Here is an 8,764-nt window from a genome sequence, read left to right on the forward strand (position 1 = left end):
TAAAGGGGATCAGAGAAGCCAGAAGTGGGGCCTATCAGGATGCTCTTAGATTTCAGGCATGAGGCATGTTTGACAACTGGGGACCTCCCAGCCGAGCTGAGATGATGGGCAGAGGGCAGGCCACTGCTGGGAGGTATCATGAGGGTGAACTAGGGTCCTGCCTAGGGGGCTCCTGAGTCAGGGAAGGGCTGGGGTGGGGGAAGGGTTGGCTTGGTGGGCAGTTGAGATTCCTGATGATCAGAGGCCGGAGCAGGTAGGCCATACACTTAGCCCTGTTGCTCTCCTCTAGACATGCCCAAGTTCAAGTTCAGACAGAGGCTGGTCCCAAGAGCAGTGAGGGGAGCAAAAAAGATCTGAGATGACTGTGGGTCACAGGCAGTGGGGGGCAGGGAGTGTGGAGGAATGTGGTGTCCGTATGAGGCGGTGCGGTGAAGGGAGGTCTGGGATAAGGGTCATCTCTGGGATGTTAGAGAAACTGGACAGGAGTCACAGTGAGGAAGGAGTGGGGACCCTCAGCCTGAGTTCCTCCAGGACTGAGAGGTGACCATTAGGAGACCCCAGAGCCGTCCCCAAGCAGCCAGTGAGGGGAGGAGCCTGTGGATGAACACAAGTCTATACACAATATGACTACACTGCTCCTCAGGAGTCCCCAGTGAAATGGAGCCCCAGTTCCCATGGGTCACCCCTCACCAGAACCCATGCTCTGACCTTCTGTCTCCTGACACCCACCCCAGGGCTGCCTGGAACCAGTGCTCCAACGTACCCCCAACCCCAGTCCAAACCAAACCTGTGGGTATGGCTCATGTCTCCAGTAAATTCCAAAGGTCACTGTGAAAAGGCTGTGGGAGAGGGTAAGGGCAGAGAGGTCCAGAATGGGAAGGTCAGAGGCAGACTGGGGCTTGAGGGGATCTGGACTCCAGTGGGTCAGGAGTGACCATCCAAGGAAAGGTGGCTCAGTGATGTGCACAGCCTGCCCAGCCACATGCCACCCAGCAATGGAGTGCCTTAGTTTTTAGCCAAAGAAGCTGAAAGCTCACATGGGCACCGAGACCTGCTCATAGGTGTCCACAGCAGCGTGGCCCAATGACCTGAGTGGAAGCACTCTACCAACTGAGCTGCAGCTCCAGCCCAAAACTTAGTATTTCTTTTCACTTAAAACTGTTTGCAGAGCCAGATGTGGTGGTGCACGCCTTTGATCCCAGAATTCAGGAGCCAGAAGCAAGAGGATCTCTGTGAATTTGTGGCTAACCTGGTCTACGCAGCAAGCTCCAGGCCAGCCAAGGCTACAGGGAGACCCTGTCTTAAAAGAACAAAAATGAAAACAAACAATTAAAAAAAACAAGCCCTGTTTGCAGAAAGGAGACTGGAGGGAGGGGCATACAGTAGGGGCAGGCGATGGCACAGGGTGGGGAGGGGACCCTCTGCATCCCCCTCTGTCCCCTTACCTCCCCACAGAGTTCTCAAAGTTCCAGACACCTAGGGTAAGGATGGAGGAAGAGCCAGGCCAGCTTGTGCCCTGCCCAGAGCCTTAGCCCAGTGGCATGGTGGGGCTGGGGAACTGGTAGCAGCCGTCAGCCTGTTTTTGGTCCAAGAGTTAGTGCCAAACCCCTGAGGTGAGGCTCTAACCCAACCAAGCTTCTCCGGCCACACCTGCCAGAGGGGACCCAGGTCCGTAGCTCCTCAGGACCCCATGAAGACCATGGTGTGTGATCTCCATGATGTGAGTCTTCATCCTTTGAGGTAAGTGGATGGGACCCAGCAGCCCTTGCAGCACGTGGCCCCCAATGGGCTCCCTGCAGGCTGTGTGGAGATGGGGACAAAACATCCCTTTCATGGCCAGGCTGGGACAGAGTCACTCCCTGGAGACCTGAGGCGACCGCCCCAGCCGGCCCTGAGGTTCAAAAGCAAATTGTCCGTGACCTGACCCAAGGAACTCGAAGGTCTGTTGTCAGCCAGCCCCAGCTTTGTGCTGGTTTATGAGAGGCGGCTGAGTTACCCACAGGGAGAAGGGAGCAGTCGGCCGGCTCTGCCCATTCTACTTGATGCCAGGGGCCCTACTACAGGTCTGGCCCCACCCAACTGTTAACCATCCAGGATGTCTGCTTCCTGGAGCCCTGGGGTGCCATGAGGGACCACTAGGGGTGGGGGGTGACTGGGATAACCGGTAAAGACTGGAGAATTGTTTGAAAATGATTCTTGCTACCTCAGGGGAGGGGCTCGAGGGCACTTGGCTGAGGGGACACAGTGCCACACTGTGAGTTTCTGCACAGGTCTCCAGGGCCGTCACCTGAAGAGACAGACAGCAGGACGGGCTACAGCAACTGGAAAGTGGTGTTTCATGGGGACAGGATGTCAGTCTGGAAAGATGATGGAATGTTCTGGAGGTGGATGGTGGAGAGGGCTGCCTGATACTTCATACCGCCAAGCTAGGCACCTAGACGTGGACAAGTTGAAAAGGTTTTACTGTAATTTTTAAAAAGCAATGAAACAGGGGCTGGGGAGACGGCTCTGTGGGCAAAGTGTCACCACTGCCAGCACGAGTTTGGGTCCCCAGCACCCACATAAAATGCCAGGTGTGGTGGCATGCTGGCAGGGTAGAGACGGGGGATCCCAGGGGCTCACTGGTCAGCCAGCCAGCCTAACCAATCAGTGAGCTCCAGGTTCAGTGAGAGAACCTGTCTCCAAAAGTAAGGTGGACCTGGGTTGGCTCGGTGGCTAAGAGCACTAGCTGGTCTTTTGGAGGACTCCAGTTCAGCTCCCAGTACCCACATGGTAGCTAACAACCACCTATAACTCCAGCCCCAGGGGATAAAACCCCCTCTTCTGTAAGAGTTGCACTTACACGCACATACTTTCCTCACAAACGCACACATGTAATTTAAACTAATAAAATATTTTCTTTAATGGCTTTTTATATTGCAATAATAAAAACTGGTTGTCACGGTGCTAATTATATTAAAATGGCTGTATACAATCATGTAATTAGACACAGAGGTAAATACAGGAAAAAGACTCCTACATACCAAGTATCCCAAGCAGTGGTGTCCAGGGGCTTTGCGCCATGTGACTTTTCCTGGGTGAATAAATCTCTGGAGACTCCATCCCACCTGAGTCTGTCTTGGTGACTGGGGTTCCCGTCTTGATAAGCCTATGGGGTGACTGGGGTTCCTTACAGAGGCACAGGTGACCTGCCACACAGGCAACTGCACCATCCCACCACGAATGGCACTCATGAAAGTTGCGTCTCTGTGGCAAGAAGCAGTGCTGAGGCCTCTGCTCACTGCCTGTGGAACAGGGTAGGTGCTGTGTGAATCTTGTATGTTGGAGCTTCGGGAGCCAGGTAAGTTCCCAGCTCCTTCCTCCAGGGAGAATGCTTCCATTCAGAGGCCCAGGGTGGGCTTGGGAAGTAATAGCAGTACTCCCAAGACCTCTGCCATTCCACTGCAGGCAGCCATTGGGGTTGGGGGGGGGGCGACTCTTGACTATCTGGCTGGATCTGTGGAACCATGGTGGTTTTGTCCCTCCCGTTCCTCCCTCTTACAGCTGCTCTGAGGATATTCAGAGTCCCCGCTCATCTCTGAGGAGCCAAACACCACATCTTCCTTACCCACCTAGATAGTCCTGGCTCCCTGACGGGGACAGGCCAGTGCAAGGTCTGCACTCACAGCTGGAGAGCCACTTACAGCCTGTGGTTCTGAAAGTGCCAGGGTGGATGGTGGCACAGCTCAGAGAGGTGGGCTGGGGCCCAACTCAAGTCCCAGCTGCAACCTGAGAGACCTGGGCCCACCCTGGCTCTAGCTCCCTGACTATGTCACCCCCTGTCCTCAGCATCCTTCACTGTAAGACACTCGGGGATCAGGACTGCAGTGAGGGCTTACTGTCCTTCGCGGCCAAGGCGCTACGGCTGAGGCCCCAACACCGCCTGTCCAGACCTTTCCCAGCTCTCCCGAGCTGATCTCTAGGGTCTTACCTATGCACTGGGACACAGCCATCTCCACTCCAGGTGTCATCTGGAATGAGCCATATCACCATCATGACTGCCTGTCTCAATGCAGTCACTTGGTCCAGGGTAAGAACATGGGAGGGAAGGTGGGAGAGAGGGAGGAAGGGAAGGAGGGAGGGAGGGAGGGAGGGAGGGGAGGGGAGGGAGGATGAGGGTCAATTAAATAGACGTGTCAGTGTTTTAATTTTTTAAATGTTTTATTGCATGTTTATTGTGTGCATGCATACGTGTGGCGATCACAGGACAACTTGTGGGAGTCTGTTCTCTCTTCCACCATGTGGGTTCTAGGGATCGAGCTCAGGAAGTCAGGCTTGGCCTAAAGCTCCTTTACCTGCTAAGCTTCAGTTCCTAATCACTGAAGGCTAAGCTGTAGCCTCCTGGGACCCAGAGCCAGCAGAAGGGCTGGAGCTGAGCGGACAAGACACTGGACAGGAAGTGCCCAGCGGGGAAGGTGGGTGGAAGGGGCAGGATTGGTGGGGCACAGCCTCAAACAGGAAATTCCAGCACACCAAAATGCGGCCTGCCTGTGGGCACGGCTTTGGGAGCAGGCCTTGGGTGAGGACACAGTGGCTTCTGGGAGGAACCGGAAACTAGAAACCTGACTCTTGTCCTAAGCAATTAAAAGAGCTGCCCAGTACTTGGGAGGTGGAGGCAGAAAAGCCAGGAGTTCAAGGCCAGCTTCAACTACTAGTGAATTAAAAGTCAATTCTGGGCTACATGAAATCCTACCTCAAAAAACAGAGAGTGAGAGTGACAGCAAGAGTGAGAGTGACAGAGAGAGAGAGAGAGAGAGCACTATGTTGTCCAGGTTTCTCTGGACTCCTTGAAGCAATGCTCCTGCCTCAGCCTCCTGGGTAGCAGACTGCAGGTGTGCACCAACACACACATTGTCTACTCAAAAACTCAAACTTCACCATCTATAAAACTTGTTCCTAAAGTTCTGAAACCGCCGGGGGGGCTGGAGAGATGGCTCAGCCGTTGAGAGCACTGGCTGTTCTTCCAGAGGACTGGGGTTCAGTTTGAAGCACCCACTTGGTGGCTAACAGGTTTCTATAACTCCAGTTCCAAGGGATCTGACACCTTCTTCTGGTCCCTGGGTATTGCACACACACGTTGCACATACATATATGCAGGTAAAACACTCATAACATAAAATAAAAAGCAGTCAATCAGTTAATGCAGCCCAGCCCCTGCCACTAAGCAGGTGGACTCTGTCACCAGGGACCATTCATCAGCCTCCTATAGAGAACTGACCAACTTCCCCAGAGCCCCAGACCCCTAATAATCCCTACCATGGGTGGACATCCCTGGGTACGTGGAAGGAACCCCAAAGAGCATCCCCTGACAGGAACTTGGGAAAGAGATTGAGAAGCCTAGCCCCACCCTGGCCTCCACCAGTGTAAAGCAGGAAACAGACAACCAGAGGTGGACAGGAGACACTCAGGCCTGTCTTCCTGCACCTCCCCTCCCCAGCAGCTCACCCAACTAGGCACCCGCTCCTGCCCTGCCGGGCGGCAGAGGTAAACAGGCGCCAGGACTCTCTCTGGCCTTGGCTGGGCAGGAAGGCCCGCTGCTTGCTGGCCAGCTCTCCTGGCATCTCCGTGGGAATTCCCTGGAGGCAGAGCTCAGGCAGGAAGTGCTGCTGGGTACAGGGCGGGCGCCTCTCATTCCCATAGACTCTCCCTGCTGATGACCCAGGCGGGCTCCTGGGCAAGCCCTCTTGGCCTGCCAACAGGAAAAAATACCAGTCTTATGAGGCAATGCTTTGCAGAGACCCGAGAGAAGGGGCCCGGACACACCCTGACTTCTCACCCACCCTTTCCTCCCTAGCACCATAGCCCAACTCACACACGCTGTGTGGTGACCCCCACCCCCACCCCATGTGTTCTCTGAGCCAACAGTGTTGGGACCACCACTCATGGATGACGACCTGCTGCAGGCCCGAGAAGCTTGGCACGGGGCACTGGCCTGGTAAACATTTCCTGTGCCACCCGAGGCTTGCAGCCTCCCGGGAGGAGCTGCAGGGAACACACAGACCCCGCCCTGGGATGACTTGGCTGGAAATGGGCCTACCACGCCAAACCTGCCTCAGCGCTGCGCCCGGTCCTGCTGAAATCTTGGGGTGAGGGAACCAGGGTTGATGGCTCAGTGGGTAAAGTGTTCTCTGGACAAAACAAGAGGACCTGAGTCCAGTAGTCAGAACACATAACAAAGCCAGGCGTGGTGACATGCATTTACAGTCCCAGCTCTGGGAAGGTTGAGAGGGCGGATCCCTGGGTCTCTCAGGCTGGTCAGCCCAGCCTGAGGGTTAAGTTCTAGGCTACTGAGAGGCCCTGTCTCAAAACACAAGGTGGATGGCTGGGCATAGTGGTATAGGGGCAGACCTCTGTGAGATCGAGGCCAGCCTGGTCTACATAGGGAGTTCCAGGTCAGCTGGGGCTGCAGGGAGACCCTGTCCCCCCAAAAAACTCTAAAACAAAACAGAACAAAAACAAGGTAGATGGTGCCTGAGGCATGACACCCAAGGTTGACCTCTGGCTTCCACATGCATGCATGCATGCATGCATGTACCTGCATACATGCATCACACACATGCATAATAAACACAGAGTCCCAAGGGGGCTGAATGAGTCCTACCCACAGGGTTGGAGGCGGAAAGGCAGTGGCAGGGCCTGGGTTCGAGACCCGACACCCTCCTGTTCTCTTGGATGCCACACTCACTCAGGAACACACCTTAGAGACCACCAGAACAAAGCCTTCTTGCTTCAGGAAGGAAACTGAGGCCTGGGGAGGCCCTGTGACCTATGGTAGAGCCACATCACCCCTCACTCTGGGCTCAGAACTCAGAGGGGAGGGAGGGTCCAGGTCCTCTGGGAGGTGGGGACAGCCCCGGGGGACCTGCTCAGCCCTCCAGGCAGAAGTCCTTCCAGAGATGTTGAATTTTGCACACAGCTCGGTGTCCACCCAGGTGGGACGCACACACTTACCCGTGAGCACCTTGCCAGGTCAGCAGCTGTCCACTGCGTTTCCTTCCGTTACCACCACTCAGGACTTCAGGAAAGAGGATGTTTGGACACCCTGAGAGAGCTCTTGAAGTTCCAGCTGAGCAGGGTGCTGCCCTCAAGTTCACTCAGTGCTGGAAGGCCAGCTTCCTGTTTACAAGGGGTGAGAGGAGAAGGATCAGGTCACCTAGACACCAGCTGAGCACCCCCAAGCAAGCCGGGGGGACCTAGAAAACCCCCAGACTTAGTAACAGAATGGAAAAGAACTTGGCAGAAGATACAGTTTCGCTGAACCCGAACGCCGGAAAGAGGTTGGAGCAGTCCATCCTCGGACGGGATGTCCTGTTGGAAGAACGTGAGGCCTTGACAACTGGCGAGTCACATGCTTGCAGCTCTCGAACCTTCTTTTCTTCCTTCCTTCCTTCCTTTCTCTCCTTTTTAAAGATTTACATTTTTATCATGTGCTTGCAGCTCTCGAACCTTCTTTTCTTCCTTCCTTCCTTCCTTCCTTTCTCTCCTTTTTAAAGATTTACATTTTTATCATGTGTATACGTTCGTGTCTATGTTTGGGTATGTACAGGTGCCGAGGAGGCAGAAGGAGGCGTCGGATCTCCTGGAGCTGCAGTTACAGGTGTTTGTGAGCTGCCTAACATGGAAACTGGACCCAGGTCCTCTGCAAGGGCAGTCCAGGCCCCTAAATGCCAAGTCATCTCTCCAATTCTGTTTTCTTTCCTTTTTTCTTTGTCATGACAGTCTGTCTATGCAGCACAGCACGGCCTGGAATGCACTATGTAGCCCAGGCTGGCCTTGAACTTGCAGTCCTTCTGCTTCTGCCTCTTGGGTGTCTGGATTACAGGCCCGCACCACCCCGGCTGCCCCATCAAGGAGTTTTCCACATTGTTTCAGAGAAGCTGGAAATCCGGTGCATACATTACCACCTTTTGCCCCTTCAACACCAAGAAGCAATTCGCTTGGCTGCCCACCTTCCCAGAGACCCAACTTTATGCCTCTCCTGGGATGGGTCCCTCTGTCTGGGGATGAACTAGAATAGTATCCATGGGGGTGGGGCTGGCTCGTGTGTGTGTGTGTGTGTGTGTGTGTGTGTGTGTGTGTACAGGTACACGTGTGTATACAGGTGTATATCTTTGTATATGTGTGAGTATAGAGTCTGGAGAACAATCTCAAACTCATTTCTCAGGAGTTGCTCATTGTTTGATGAAGCATGGGCTGGAGCTTAAAGAGAAGGCTAGACAGTTCATCCAGTGAGCCCAGGGTGCCTGTCTCTGAACAGTGTTGGGGTTACAAGTGACATCACATCCTGCTTGGTTGGTTGGTTGGTTGGAGATGAGGTCTCTCTGTAGCCCCAGCTACCCTGGAACTCAGTAAGTAGAGAAGGCTGGCCTCACACTCATAGAGATCAGCCTGCCTCTGCCTCTCAGGTGCTGGCCACATCTAGCCTTTTGCACCCAGACTCTGAGGATCAACCTCAGGTCCCCACACTTATCTATGATGCACTTTACTGACTGAGCCATCTTCCCAGCCCTCATGTGGAACTTTTGAGGAAACATTCTGGATGGTTCAGTCCTCTCAAGACTATGAGGCTTTTTGATTCTGAGTAACACCACCCACCACCAGCCCCAGTGCTGGTATCAAGTGACATCCAGCTTCCCAGTGTCCTGAGTCCCCAGACAGCCGAGAACCCCTGCCACTTCCGGGACAAAGATGTCTCGGCCCCTGGGCAGCAGTGTGCTGTGTCCTT

General features: G+C 54.3%; 1 long non-coding RNA gene across 1 annotated transcript; it reads left to right on the forward strand.

Moving 5' to 3' along the window:
* The first annotated feature begins 1,218 nt into the window (after nt 1-1,218).
* On the forward strand, nt 1,219-4,064 carry LOC115067924. Its single transcript, XR_003847284.1, has 3 exons — nt 1,219-1,740; nt 1,841-2,457; nt 3,176-4,064. It is a non-coding gene; the product is annotated as an uncharacterized LOC115067924 (long non-coding RNA).
* Nucleotides 4,065-8,764: the final 4,700 nt, after the last annotated feature.

The sequence above is a fragment of the Nannospalax galili genome, unplaced genomic scaffold (genome assembly GCF_000622305.1).
Source record: "Nannospalax galili isolate Female #2095 unplaced genomic scaffold, S.galili_v1.0 scaffold1307, whole genome shotgun sequence".
NCBI lineage: Eukaryota > Metazoa > Chordata > Mammalia > Rodentia > Spalacidae > Nannospalax > Nannospalax galili.